The sequence below is a fragment of the Ovis canadensis genome, chromosome 4, assembly GCF_042477335.2.
Source record: "Ovis canadensis isolate MfBH-ARS-UI-01 breed Bighorn chromosome 4, ARS-UI_OviCan_v2, whole genome shotgun sequence".
Taxonomy (NCBI): domain Eukaryota; kingdom Metazoa; phylum Chordata; class Mammalia; order Artiodactyla; family Bovidae; genus Ovis; species Ovis canadensis.
The window spans coordinates 110,090,524-110,105,444 of NC_091248.1; the positions used below are offsets into that span (position 1 = coordinate 110,090,524).

At 38.2% G+C, this 14,921-nt stretch overlaps 1 protein-coding gene and 1 pseudogene across 6 annotated transcripts in view; one reads left to right on the top strand and one right to left on the bottom strand.

Annotated features, from left to right (window-relative positions):
- MKLN1 (muskelin 1) overlaps nt 1-14,921 on the top strand; it is a 377,726-nt gene that overhangs the window by 209,800 nt on the left and 153,005 nt on the right. The gene's annotated exons all lie outside the window — the stretch shown is intronic.
- On the bottom strand, nt 7,914-14,049 carry LOC138439049 (ragulator complex protein LAMTOR5 pseudogene; annotated as a pseudogene).

Sequence of the window (14,921 nt, forward strand, 5' to 3'; positions counted from 1 at the left end):
TTCTTCTTTCAGTGCTTCTAAGTATTTCATTCTACACTTTCTGGATTGTATGGTTTCTAGTAAGAAACCTGACACCATTCTTATGCTTGTTCTTATGTAGGTAAGGCGTTTTCCCATTGATTATGCTCAGATTTTCTTTTTATTTGATTTTCTACAGTTTGAATATGATAATGCCTCTGTGTAGATTTTTTTGCATATATCCTGGTTGTGTCTGAACCTTCTGGATCTGTAGTTTCTTGTTGTCATTAATTTTGGAAATTTTCCAGTTATTATCACTTCATATATTTCTTCCACTCTTTTTTCTCCTTCTCTTATTGCAATGATGCATATATTATAGCTTTTGTAGTTTTCTCACAGTTCCTTGAAATTCTTTTCCTTATTTTTTTTTTCTCTTTCAGTGTGGGAACTGTCTGCTGACTTAACGTCAAGCTTCCTGATTCTTTCCTTGATACATTACCCATCTATCTTGCATTAGTGCTCTTAAGATGTTAATCGTAATTATTTCAAATTCCCTATCTAATAATTTCAAAATCCACATCATATTTGATTCTGGTTTTGACGCTTGCTTTGCCTCTTGAGACTGCTTTTTCTTGTCTCTTAGCGTGCTGAAGTTTTTTGTTGGAAGGATCTAGGATGTATTCGGAGAAGGCAGTGTCACCCCACCCCAGTACTCTTTCTTGCCTGGAAAATCCCATGGATGGAGGAGCCTGGTAGGCTGCAGTCCACAGGGTCGCTAAGAGTCGGACGCGACTGAGCAACTTCACTTTCACTTTTCACTTTCCTGCATTGGAGAAGGAAATGGCAACCCACTCCAGTGTTCTTGCCTGGAGAATCCCAGGGACGGGGAGCCTGGTGGGCTGTCGTCTATGGGGTCGCACAGAGTCGGACACGACTGAAGCGACTTAGCAGCAGCAGCAGCAGGATGTATTGCATAGTAGGAACTGAAGTAATTAGGCTTTTTGTTTGAAGTTTTATGTTCATCATCTTAGAAGTTGGGCTGTTAGTGTTAGATGTAGCCCTAGGTGCCAGAGGCTTCATTTTCCTCTAGTGTTCATATTTTCTCTCTCTCTTTTTTCTTTTGGGGGAAGTGGGTAAGTGGCGGAGTTGTTCCCTAAGGTCTTACATAGTTTGTGTCTTGAAGCTCTCAGTTGTAGTCTCCTGTAATGATACATTACCCCTGTTGTGGTGGCTAGATGCGAAGGAAGGGAAGCATTCTTATATCTTATGATTAAATCCCAGTTTTTACTGGGTCTGAGTCCCTGTACTCTTACTTTGCAGAGTGTTTCTAGCCTTTGTTTTTCTCCCCTAATGTGAGAAAGGAAAGCTAGAGGGGGCTGGACTTGGCTAGTTGCCTTTTGTGATGAGGAACACTCGGTCGATATTTTTAAATGGTCGCTTTTCCTCTGCTCTGTTTCAGGCAGGGTTTTTTTCCTCTCAACTTCTTTTACTGGAAGTAAAACCCACAAAAGTAGGCGAGATCCCTAAAACTGTGCCCCCAGAGTTTCTGTCAAACTGCCCACTTTCAGTCTCCAGAAATTTATCAAAATGACCCTGTAATTTTTCCTACCAATTATTGGCTCCAGTGGCTTCTGCTTCAGATAAGGTGATCTCAGCTGTGATTATCTGTCTTTTGCTCTTCTCTCCAGATTACAGGGTGTTTCTTCCCCAGTGACCTCAGCTCTTTGAGGAATCTAAAGAAAGATGTTGATTTTCACCTTGTTCTGCTTTTATCTTCTCTCAATAAGACTGAGAGAAAGCAGCTAAGCTCTTAACATTTTGGAGCTGAATCTGGAAGTCCTTTTGCTTTCCTTTGTAAAATCATATTAGCTAATCCCTTCATTAGTAAATGTTTCGAAAGATTTCCTTTCTGGAAACAATTTACCTACCTAGTGTTTTTTGATAGTTGGGTTCTGATAACTTTTTTTTTCTTCTAGGAAAATTTCTCTGTTTCAACTTTCTGTATCTACTAGGGTCAGTTGGCACATTTTTTCCCACATTTCATCCAAGTTTTCAAATTTGTCTTTGTAGACTTGCAAAATAGCTGTGTGATTCTTAAAATACTCTCTGCCTAGCAGGTTTTTTTTTTTTTTTTAAATTCTGCTGGCTGTTTTTCTCTCTTTAATTTTTCCCGATATTAAATTTTTAGTTTATATTGACACAGTTATTAAATTTTGAGTTTCTGGTGTACTGTAGAGAGCTGTGCTATTCAGTGTGACAATTACTAGATTGTTTTGTTGTTGTTTAGTTGCGTAGTCATGTCTGACCTTTTGTTTCCTCATGGACTGTAGCCCACCAGGCTCCTCTGTCCATGGATTTCCCAGGCAGTAATACTGGAGTGGGTCACCATTTCCTTCTCCAGGGGATCTTCCCCACCCAGGGATGGAACCCGTGTGTCCTGCGTTAGCAGGGAAATTGTTGTATCACTGAGCCACCAGATTTTGTTGCTGTTCAGTTGCTAAGTCACGTCCAAGTCTTCGCAACCCCATATGGCTCCTCTTTGACTTTTATCAAGAGACTCTTTAGTTCCTCTTCACTTTCTGTCATTAGGGTGGTATCATCGGCATATCTGAGGTTAATGACTCCACCAGAGTCAATGAGGTTATGAGGTTAATGACTCCACGTGTAGCAATACAAATTGAATTTTAGAACTCAGTTCCTTAGTCTCACATTAGGCATATTTTAAGTATTCAGTAGCCACGTGTGTCTAACAGCGATTGTATTGGTCAGTGCAAATACAGAAGATTTTTATCCGCACAGAAGGTTCTGTTGGCTGCTACTGCTGTGTTATTTGTCACACTGCTATTAGCATTATTTTGTAGGAATTTTGCAGTTTGCTTTGTATTTCTCCTTTGACCTAATAATTTTTAATAGAATTTTTTTATTCACTTGGAGAGATGTTTTAGATTTTGGTGTTTTTTGAAAAAATTTGTTACTAATGTCTAGCGTTACTTGGTATTATAAACTATAGTGTTTTATTATAAAGTACTCTTATTTTTGCTTAAGGCTTAGTATTTCCTCTTGTCTGAAATTAAATTTGAACCTTGCTTTATTTTTATTTCATTTGCTTGGTCTGTCTTTGCTATTCCTTTAAAATGTAATGTTTTATTTATGTCATTTATATATGTGATAGGATTGGATTTTTGCCTTGCTACCGCATCTTAAAAATTAAGAAAAAAATGTGTTAAGGCCATTTACGTTTACTGATATGTTTGATGTCAATTCTGCTCTACTATTTTGTGGGATATTTTATATAAACTTGTAGAATCTTTCACTATGTTGTCATTTTTCTTTGATCTTTCTCTTATTAAAACAAGTTTTTTTTTGGCATTTAGGATGGCTTGTGATTTTGTTTTTTAGTTTCCTTCAATCTAGTGTCTCCCTGAGGAAATTAGCTGGGAACCTCTTCTTCCTCCTGTCTCTCCCAGTATCTAATTGTAAACGATGATCTTTCCTTCTAAGAGATAGTACTTGTGAGGCAGTTAATAAGTCTTTTCTGACTTCTACTTGTTCCCTCCATTCTTCTCCCGTTTTTGATGGATCTGTTCTACCTTGTTGTAGAACATGTCTGTATACTGTTATGTTGTTGTCTTCATGGTTAGTTTTAGTTCTTTAGTTCAGTGCCTTTAATTTATGTGATCAGATTTTACTGTGAAGCTTTTCAGGTCATTTCTTGAATATGTATAGTTTGTTTTTTAGTTGCAGGAAAGTCTTAGGAAACTTTATATGTTGTTGACCATGTATGCCTGTAAACATGAAGGACAGTTTAACTATATATGAAATCCCAGGCTCACATTTTTTGTGTGTGTGCTTGGGTATTTTACAACTTTTGGTTTCATTTTATTTGTGTACAAAACATAGCTGTTGTGAAGTTCCTTGAAACCATAATCTTCTTTTTCTTCTTTTTCTCTTCTAGAAAGAGACTTGGTCTTTCTACCTGGATGTTTAAAGTCTTTAAAGTCTAATAGTTTATACTAGGAATATTCTCAGTTGAATTTCTCTAATATGTGTCCTTTATAATGTGGATTCAAATTTATTGTAGGAAAATTTGCTTCTAGCACAGTTTGAAATACCTGTCTGGTTCCAATTGCATATTTTTTGGACCATCTACTTACTGTTGCTTTCTATTTTTTGTATGTCATTATTTTTCAGTTCAGTCGCTCAGTCGTGTCCGACTCTTTGTGACTCCATGGACTGCAGCATGCCAGGCTTCCCTGTCCATCTCCAACTCCCGGAGCTTACTCAGACTCATGTCCATCGAGTCAGTGATGCCATCCAACCACCTCATCCTCTGTTGTCCCCTTCTCCTCCCGCCTTCAGTCTTTCCCAGCTTCAGGGTCTTTTACAGTGAGTCAGCTCTTCGCATGAGGTGGCCAAAGAATTGAAGTTTCAGCTTCAGCATCAGTCCTTCCAATGAATATTCAGGACTGATCTCCTTTAGGATGGACTGGTTGGATCTCCTTGCAGTCCAAGGGACTCTCAAGAGTCTTCTCCAACACCACAGTTCAAAAGCATCAATTCTTCGGCACTCAGCTTTCTTTATAGTCCAGCTCTCACATTCCATACATAACTACTGGAAAAATGATAGCTTTGACTAGATGGACCTTTGTTGGCAAAGTAATGTCTCTGCTTTTTAATATGCTGTCTAGATTGGTCATAGCTTTTCTTCCAAGGAGCAAGTGTCTTTTAATTTCATGGCTGCAGTCACCATCTGCAGTGATTTTTGGAGCCCCCCAAATAAAGTCTCTCACTGCTTTCATTGTTTCCCCATCTGTTTGCCATGAAATGATGGGACCAGATGCCATGATCTTAGTTTTCTGTATGTTGAGTTTTAAGCCAACTTTTTCACTCTCCTCTTTCACTTTCATCAAGAGGCTCTTTAGTTCCTCTTCACTTTCTGCCATAAAGGTGGTGTCATCTGCATATCTGAAGTTATTGATACGTCTCCCAGCAATCTTGACTCCAGCTCTAGTCCAGCATTTCTTATGATGTACACTGCATATAAGTTAAATTAGCAAGGTGACAATATACAGCCTTAACGTACTCCTTTCCCAACTTGGAACCAGTCTGTTTTTTCATGTCCAGTTCTAACTGTTGCTTCCTGACCTGCATATAGATTTCCCAGGAGGCAGGTCAGATGGTCTGGTATTCCCATCTCTTTCAGAATTTTCCACAGTTTGTTGTAATCCACATAGTCAAAGGCTTTGGCGCAGTCAATAAAACAGAAGTAGATGTTTTTCTGGAACTCTCTTGCTTTTTCAATGATTCAACAGACATTGGCAATTTGATATCTGGTTCCTCTGCCTTTTCTAAATCCAGCTTGAATATTTAGACGTTCCCGGTTCACATACTGTTGAAGCCTGGCTTGGAGAAGTTTGAGCTTTACTTTGCTAGCATGTGAATTGAGTGCAGTTGTGTGGTAGTGTGAACATTCTTTGGCGTGGCCTTTCTTTGGGATTGGAATGAAAACTGATCTTTTCCAGTCCTGTGGCCACTGCTGAGTATTCCAACTTTGCTGTCATATTGAGTACAGCACTTTCACAGCATCATCTTTTAGGATTTGAAATAGCTCAACTGGAATTCCATGATCTCTACTAGCTTTGTTCATAGTGATGCTTCCTACAGCCCACTTGAGTTCGAATCCCAGGATGTCTGGCTCTAGGTGAGTGATCACACCATTGTGATTATCTGGATCATGAAGATCTTTTTTGTATAGTTCTGTGTATTCTTGCCACCTCTTCTTAGTATCTTCTGCTTCTGTTAGGTCCATACCATTTCTGTCCTTTATTGTGCCCATCTTTGCATGAAATGTTCCCTTGGTATCTCTAATTTTCTTGAAGAGATCTCTAGTCTTTCCCATTCTGTTGTTTTCTTCTATTTCTTTTCATTGATCGCTGAGGAAGGCTTTCTTCTCTCTCCTTGCTGTTCCTTGGAATTCTGCATTCAGATGGATGTATCTTTCCTTTTCTCTTTGCCTTTTGCTTCTCTTCTTTTCTCAGCTATTTGTAAGGCCTCCTCAGACAGCCATTTTGCCTTTTTGCATTTCTTTTTCTTGGAGATGGTCTTGATCCCTGCCTCCTGTCAGTGTCACCCACCTCCGCCCATAGTTCTTCAGGCACTGTGTCTTTCAGATCTAATGCCTTGAATCTTATTTGTCACTTCCACTGTATAATTGTAAGGGATTTGATTTAGGTCATACGTGAATTGTCTAGTGGTTTTCCCTACTTTCTTCAATTTAAGGCTGAATTTGGCAAGAAGGAGCTCAGGATCTGAGCCACAGTCAGATCCTGGTCTTGTTTTTGCTGACTGTATAGAGCTTCTCCATCTTTGGCTGCAAAGAATATAATCAATCTAATTTTATTATTGACCATCTTGTGTAGAGTCTTCTCTTGTGTTGTTGGAAGAGAGTGTTTGCTATGACCAGTGCATTCTCTTGGCAAAACTACTAGCTTTTGCCCTGCTTCATTCTGTACTCCAAGGCCAAATTTGCCTGTTACTCCAGGTGTTTCTTGACTTCCCACTTTTGCATTCCAGTCCTCTATAATGCAAAGGACATCTTTTTTGGGTGTTAGTTCTAGAAGATCTTGTAGGTCTGCATAAAACCATTCAACTTCAGGTTCTTCAGCATTACTGGTTGGGGCATAGCCTTGGATTACTGTGATATTGAATGGTTTGCCTTGGAAACGAACAGAGATCACTGTCATTTTTGAGATTGCTTCGGACTGCATTTCAGACTCTTGTTGACTATGATGTGTATGCCATTTCTTCTAAGGGATTCCTGCCCACAGTAGTAGATATAATGGTCATCTGAGTTAAATTCACCCATTCTAGTCCATTTTAGTTCGCTGATTCCTAGAATGTCGACATTCACTCTTGCTCTCTCCTGTTTGACCACTTCCAATTTGTCTTGATTCATGGACCTAAATTCCAGGTTCCTATGCAGTATTGCTCTTTACGGCATTGGACTTTACTTTCATCACCAGTCACAGTCATAACTGGGTGTTGTTTTTGCTTTGACTCCCTCTCTTCATTCTTTCTGGAGTTATTTCTCCACTGATCTCCTGTAGCATATTGGGCACCTACTGACCTGGGGAGTTCATCTTTCAGTGTCCTATCTTTTTGCCTTTTCATACTGTTCATGGGGTTCTCCAGGCACGAATACTGAAGTTGTTTGCTGTTCCCTTTTCCAGTGGACCACGTTTTGTCAGACCTCTCCACTGTGACTCGTCTGTCTCGGGTGGCCCTACATGTTGTGGCTCAGTAGTTCCATTGAGTTAAACAAGGCTGTGGTCCATGTGATCAGATTGGTTAGTGTGACTGTGGTTTTCAGTCTGTCTTCCCTCTGATGGACAAGGATAAGAGGCTTATGGAAGCTTCCTGATGGGAGAGATTGACTGAGAGGGAAACTGGGTCTTGTTCTGATGGGTGGGGCTGTGCTCAGTAAATCTTTAATCTAGTTTTGCAATCTGTTTTTTCTTTATTGGGTGTTTTTGGGCAGGGTTGGGGGAGGAGGGGTTATATTCTTTGTGTGTGTGTGGTTTAGTTGAGGTACAGTTGGCATACATTATATTAGTTTCAGGTGTAACGTAATGTTTGATATACTGCATAATGGTTACCACGTTAACAATTTAGTCTAATTATTTCTAATTTAGTTTGTTTTCTGAAAGAAATCTATTTCCCCTCATTTGTGAGTCTCTTTCCCCTCCAGCCAGGTTTATTAAACATAACATAATTATGTATACAAGGTGACCTAAACCTGCTGCTTCAAAACATGATGCTTTTTAACTAGTATCTTGATAAGTTAGTCCAGAGTGTCAAAAAGCAGCTCACTCTAAAATTAATAGAAAAGGGCCCAATGCATATTACATGAATGGACTAATTACTGGAATTCTAATAGTTCTGTAAGATAATCAGCATCACGTAGGACTGCATTTCTGTGACAGGCTGCTGGAGAACTGACACAGGATGTCAAGAGGCCATTTGTGCACTGTTACCATGATGCCGTTGTGTTTCTGGATCATAATGTTCCCATTACCTGATTCTAGATACACCAAAGGAGTGTCAGTGGGGTCTGGGCTTACCTTAGCTGCTTGCTGGGCTAGAACTGATAGCACCCGAGCATGCTCATCTGATCGGATTCCGTGGCAGCCCATACTGAGCCCTTGTGAATCTGCACAGGACTCCAGCAGTGGGCGGCTTCTTCATTACGTCTTCCAGCTGCTGCGCTAGGGTAGCCACCACCCACCCACGGGCTGCCTGCTTCTTTGCTGCCTGTGTCCCATTTGTGAGTCTTAATAGCTCTTCCTGTTGTCTAATATTTCTGAAATGCCATAATTTTGATTACTGCTTAATAAAGCTTTAGCTATTTTCTTAATTTCTTTCAGCTCATGTTGAAACACTAGATAATAATGTTCATCATTTTTTGTGGCCACATTTTTCTCATGTGTTTTTATTATCTGTTAGAATGTGATTTACTTTACATGTATTATTTTTCCTACAATTTCTTCATGTGGACTTTCATTTTAACTTTCTAATGTTTAAACAAGTTCGGTTTTCCAGTGGTTTTATTTATTTATTTTTTTGGCCATCCCACGTGGCTTGTGAGATTTAGTTCCCTGGCTGAGGATTGAACCAGCACCCTCAACAGGGAAAGCATGGAGTCCTTACTACTGGACCACCGAAGAATTCACTTCTAATAGTTTTAGATGGAAGAGCTTCTGTAGGCTGAAGGAATGGACAAGTATAGTTTTTGAGCTTTGTGGCTCAAGACTTCTCTCCTTTGGGAAATATTTGTAAAATTTGGACTTTTGAGATATAATAAAGCTATTTGCTTTTATATCTGTATCTGTGCTTTGCAAGTATTTTGCTTTTTGGAGAGGCATCTTTGAATGTATTTTGCTCTGTGATATGTCTTGAGTTCTATATTGCTTGGACTTTTGCCAACTTAGCATATGAATCTTACCTTTCCTAGGAGTTGTCATTCTTTACGCTTTGCTTAATTTATTTTCTGTTCCTAGTAATTTCTCTTCAGAATGGGTTTCTGTCTTCCTAAAAATAAGGAAATATTTGCAGGATAGTTGTGAAATCCTCTTACGGTCTAGATTCAACGTTTTATGAATGTTCTCAGGACCCCTTGGAGATTTACCTTCTTTGCATTTATCTTATCTTAGAGCCTGTGAGGCCATTATCTGACTTAGTCTAGCTCTCAGATTTCCATGGTTTCCATAGATTATTTCCTGTTGTTCTGATTTTGAGCTTGTTGATTTATTTGTAAAGAGTTGACTTTTCTTTTGTTTTTCCATGAGTGGATCCTTTCAATTAGCATTTTGGGGACCACCTCAAATAAAAGAACTCCCCTGCCCTAGTGCATCTCCCTGTTTATTTGTCTTATATCATTTATTATGATCTGTCATTACCTTGTTTACAGCTGTTCCTGTTTACTTTCTGCTAGTTCTCATTTGAACCTTAGCATCACAAGTGGGGATTCTTTCTGTCTTATTTATCAGTGTATTCCTAGAGCCTAGCACAATGTCTAGCATTTAGAGATCAGTAAATATTTGTTAAATAACTTCAGCTTATGGTCAGGCCTCTTCACCATGCTCCTGTGTGAAAATTAGAAAGTATTTGAAAGTGAGTGTATAAGTGATTTTTTTGGAAAAGCTATAATTCTTATAGTATACTCTTTAACACTGTACAACTGTGGATATTCAAAATTGTTTGAGTTGATTTCTGTTTTGCATTTTGAATTGGCTTTTTATTATGTATGGTTTTTGTGTCTCAAACACTTTATGCTATATACATTTACTATTTATTAAATCGTAATATTCTTGGCCACAGGTACCCCTTCTATACTTTTGTGGTGTTACCCTATTTAGTGTTTACACACAATGGAAGGTGTTTTGCAGTCAGTGGATTGTGTGTTGTTATTGACTACTGTGTAAGAGGAGAATTATACATGATACCTTGAATGAAAATGTGAAATCTTTTCATAGACTTGTAGAATATTAACATGGCCTCATGAATGGTGTTTTCTAGAGTTGTGCAGTGCACTGCTCCTATTAGAGCTGGAAGAAACTTGAGATCAAGGAAATCAACCCTTTGCATTACAGTTAAAGAAATTAAAGTCCTGAGAGATTATGTGATGTGCTTAACCTTACCCAACAAATTAGTGGCCAAGCTCCAGGATCTTATCATTCCTAGTCAGAGATGATTTCTTCTAGATGCGTTTTGTCACATTATTCAACCAACGGGCACAGGTTTTAGTAGGGTATTTTAAAACTACCAGAAGAAAAATATTCTCAGACTTGGCTTGACTGACTTCTTCACATTGAAATTAGAGGTAGCTTTTGAGTATCCAAAGCTCTCAGTTTAAAATCGACTGGATTTACTGTTAAGTATCCTGAGCATCCATTAGCAGAAAAAAATGTTAAGTGCTCCATTTTTTTTGCCCAAGTGCTGCTTTTTTTTGCGTTTAAGTATTCTTAAGAGCAGCAATTTAAAAGATGTTGCCAGGCAGGCTTAAGATTTGAACATATTTAATCAAAAGAAGATTTTTAATTTGCTGACTTGAACTCAAAATGTCCAGTAAATTATCTTCTTATAATGCATTTCAATAGTTTGTTCCTGACGTGTAGTTGGTAGTATAATTAAATATACCACCTTAAAACATTTGCAAAATAGAGACATAAAACTTGGGAAAAAATTAATGTTGCATCCCCTGTTTCAGTTGTGCGTGTGTTTCACTATAGATTTTTATAGTCTTAATAGAAAAATTAATTATTCACAGCCTTGCCTTTTTTAGCCTATATCTAAGAGACTTAATATGGCTCATTTTTATTTCCTTCAGTTTTCATCTTGCATTGGTAGGAATAAAAATGTACCTTTTAAAATTAGCCCTGATGAAAAAGGGAAACCATTTTAGTCTTTAGCCCATCTGTTTTACCGGTTCTGCTTAACAAGTTCTCCGATAATTGTTATTTGTATTTTGCTTTTTAAAATATATTTTAGAATGGCATATATTGAGCTTAATCTTAGTAGATTACTTTTCATTATTTGGATCATATAGTTTCTATACTGAATTCTGTCTTCTGTAATTTTTTTTTTTTTTTTTTTGCTGATCATTTACTTGTTTTCTCAGACAGTAGTTAAAATGTTAAACATTAGTCATGGAGCACCTAGAAGTATGTTTTGATCACATATTTTGGTGGCCAGAAACAGCCTCCTGTAAACTAGAACCAAAAAGCCATTAATTTCAATTCTCTGTTATTCCTTGGAGTCTCTTCTACTTTATGTCTGCTGCAGTCTTACCTTACTTCTGACTGTCTTATTCCCTCTCTTTTATCTCTTATTCTGTATACTTTTCCCTCTGTTTCATTGGTTCTACTTTTTATACATTATTTTCATATGACCCATTCTATCTCTTAGCTAGGCTAAGAGATTGGCTGTCACTGACGTAGTTGAGTCACAAGTGAAAACATCACTGTCTGTCTGTGATTGCTTCTTCAGCAGAGGCTGTGGATGGGATGTTTCCCCTTTCAGAGATTAGGGCTAGTGAGTTAGTATCATGATTGACAGTTTGTAGTGAAAGAGGTTAATGTCTCTCGAGTGTTAGAAGAAGGAAAAACTATACCAGTCAGTAATGATGGTGGGTTCTATAGATCTTTGGGAGTTATGAGTAAGGATACTTAAGCACATGTTTTATAGAATGCTATCATAGTGGCTGTGTCCCTGTTGATGAAGAGTAACGTTAATAATAGTCACTGTCACAACTGGTTTCTCACTTGCTTTCTAGGAGAGTGCAAATGGATTTTAGGAAGGAGCATCTGGGAGGAAGAACTAAAACTAATCTGTAATTGACTTTAAGCTTTGAGGGATAATCTGTCACTTAAAAATTTTAAGAAACAGTTATATCTTTATTAATTGCTTCTTTATCATCTGTGTCTTCAAAAAGAAAGAAAAGTTGAGCCCGATTTGACCATCTGATGATGAGGTCAGTTTTCCATAAATATGAAAAGTTTGTCATAATATTTTTACAGTACTTTAATGCTTATATAAATAATGTTTATTTTTAAAATCTGAATATAAGTAGAAGATAAATAAAACTCAATAATGGTACTTATGCTTCATTTTGGGGATTCTTTGATAGCTCAGTTGGTAAAGAACCCGCCTGTAATGCAGGAGACCCCAGTTCAATTTCTGGGTTGGGAAGATCCCCTGGAGAAGGGAAAGGCTACCCACTCCAGTATTCTGGCCTGGAGAATTCCATGGAATCCCAAAGAGTTGGACATGACTGAGCGACTTTCACTTTGACTTTCATGTTTCATTATTGGCTTGTATCTGTGCTTTGTATATTTGATGTAAATTAGGTAATACCACACATGTTTATTAATTCAACTGGATACAAGTGAAAATCTCTGTCGTGTTGGACTCTTTGTGACCCCATGGACTATAGCCTGCCAGGCTCCTCTGTCCATGTAATTCTCTGGGCAAGAATACCGGAGTGGCTGTTTCCTTCTCCAGGGGATCTTCCCAATCCAGGGTCACTCTTTGTGACCCCATGGACTGTAGCCTGTCAGGCTCCTCCGTCCATGAGATTTTCCAGGCAAGAGTGCTGGAGTGGATTGCCATTTCCTTCTCCAGGGGATCTTCCCGACCCAGGAATTGAACCTGGGTCTCCCGCATTGCAGGCAGACGCTTTACCGGCTGAGCCACCAGGGAAGCCCAACAGGTAATACCACACATGCTTATTAATTCAACTGGATACAAGTGAAAATCTCTGTCGTGTTGGACTCTTTGTGACCCCATGGACTGTAGCCTGCCAGGCTCCTCTGTCCATGTAATTCTCTGGGCAAGAATACCGGAGTGGCCAGGGGATCCTTCTCCAGGGGATCTTCCCAATCCAGGGATCAAACCCAGGTCTCCCACAATGCAGGCAGATTCTTTATCGTCTGAGCCACCAGGGAAGCCCTGGAATACTGGAGTGGGTAGCCTATCTCTTCTGCAACATATCTTCCCAACCAAGGAATCGAACCCTGGTCCCCTGGTCTCCTGGTGCATTCTTTACCAGCTGAGCTATCAGGGAAGCCACAATTGGATACAAATATATATATAAATAATAATTTTTAACAATAAAATCATACTTCCTTCTTTTTTTTTTTTATATATTGCAGAAATCCCTACAAGTTAGCTGGCACAGATCTGGCAGTATAGTGTTTTATGATTTATTTCCCTGCTATTGCAGCTAGACTCATAAGTGAGTCTCTATACATAGATCTTTATATACTGATGATTTTTTTTTTATAGGATAGATTCTGAGAGTGCTAGATGAAAGAATATGTACAGTTAGAATTTTGATAGATATTGCAAATTGACTTTCCATCAAGGTTGGAATAATGGACATGTCCACAGTTTCTCCCTGAGATTTCCTGTAAAGATTTAACTTAATCAATTTGAGGGGTGAAAAAAGATATCTTAATGTGTTAATTTGTTTTTCCTGACACAGGGATTTAGAAAAAAAATTTGTTGTTGTTATTTACTAGTCATTAAATTTTAATGACTCTTCAGTGACACGCATTCCACTCATTTCATTTTATTCTCAAGTGAAACCCTGTTTTACTTATTTTAGATATGATTACTAGCTTGTTAGTCATATGAGTTGCGAGTACTTTTTCCTGAACTATTGCTTGTTTCCTGTCTTTTTAAAAAAGTTTTATATATTTTAGTTGGAGGATAATTACTTTATAACATTGTAATGGTTTTTGCCATACAGCAGTATGAATCAGCCATAGGCGTACATGTGTCTCCTCTCTCCTGAGCCCCGCTTCCACCTCCCTCCCCACCCCATCCCTCTAGGTGGTCACAGAGCAAGGCTTTGGGTGCCCTACGTCATACATCAGATTCACACTGGCTGTGTATTTTATGTACAGTTGTGTATATGTTCCAGTGCTCTTCTTTCAAGTCATCTCACCTTCTCCTTCTCTCACTAAGACCAAAAGTCTGTTCTTTGTGTTTCTGTCTCCTTTGCTGTCCTGCACATAGGATCATTGGTTCCATCTTTCTAGATTTCATATGTGTTTGTTAATATATGATATCTGTCTTTCTCTTTCTGACTAACTTCATTCAGTATATTAGGTTCTAGGTTCATCTACCTCATGAGAACTGACTCAAATGCATTCTTTTCTAAGCTGAGTAATACTCCATTGTGTATATGTACCACAGCTTCCTTATCCATTCATCTGCCAATGGACATCTAGGTTGCTTCCATGTCCTAGCTTTTGTAAATAGTGCTTCAGTGAACATTGGGGTACATGTGTCTTTTTCAGTTATGGTTTCCTTAGGATATATGTCCAGAATATATCCCCAGCAGTGGGATTGCTGGGTCATATGGCAGTTTTATTCCTGGTTTTTTAAGGAATCTCCATACTGTTCTCCATGGTGCTTGTATCAGTTTGCTTTTCCACCAACAATGTAAAAGGGTTCCCTTTTCTCCACACCCTCTCCAGCATTTATTCTTAGTAGACTTTTTGATGATGGCCATTTTGACCCATGTGATTCCTATCCGTTTTTATGGAGTTTTTTTTTACAATACAAAATTTTAAAGTTTTTTAAATAAAATTTTTGTTTCAAAGCTTCTGTTTCTTGACAGAAAGATCTCTAACACTTTTTTGGTTGTATAGATTGGCCCTCAGTTTTCTTCTGAGATATTTATGTATGTTTGTATGGTTATATCTTTAATTGGAATTATTTTTGTATATGATATTAGATAGGGGTTAACTTATTTTCTTCTTGTGGATATACAGTTGTATAAGCATCATTTAAATATGAAGTATCATTTCCCATTGAAATAAAATATCACCTTCATAAAATATTAAGTTCTCATCTACACCAGGCTCAATTTCTGGATTTTTGTTTCTTAGTTCTTGGTT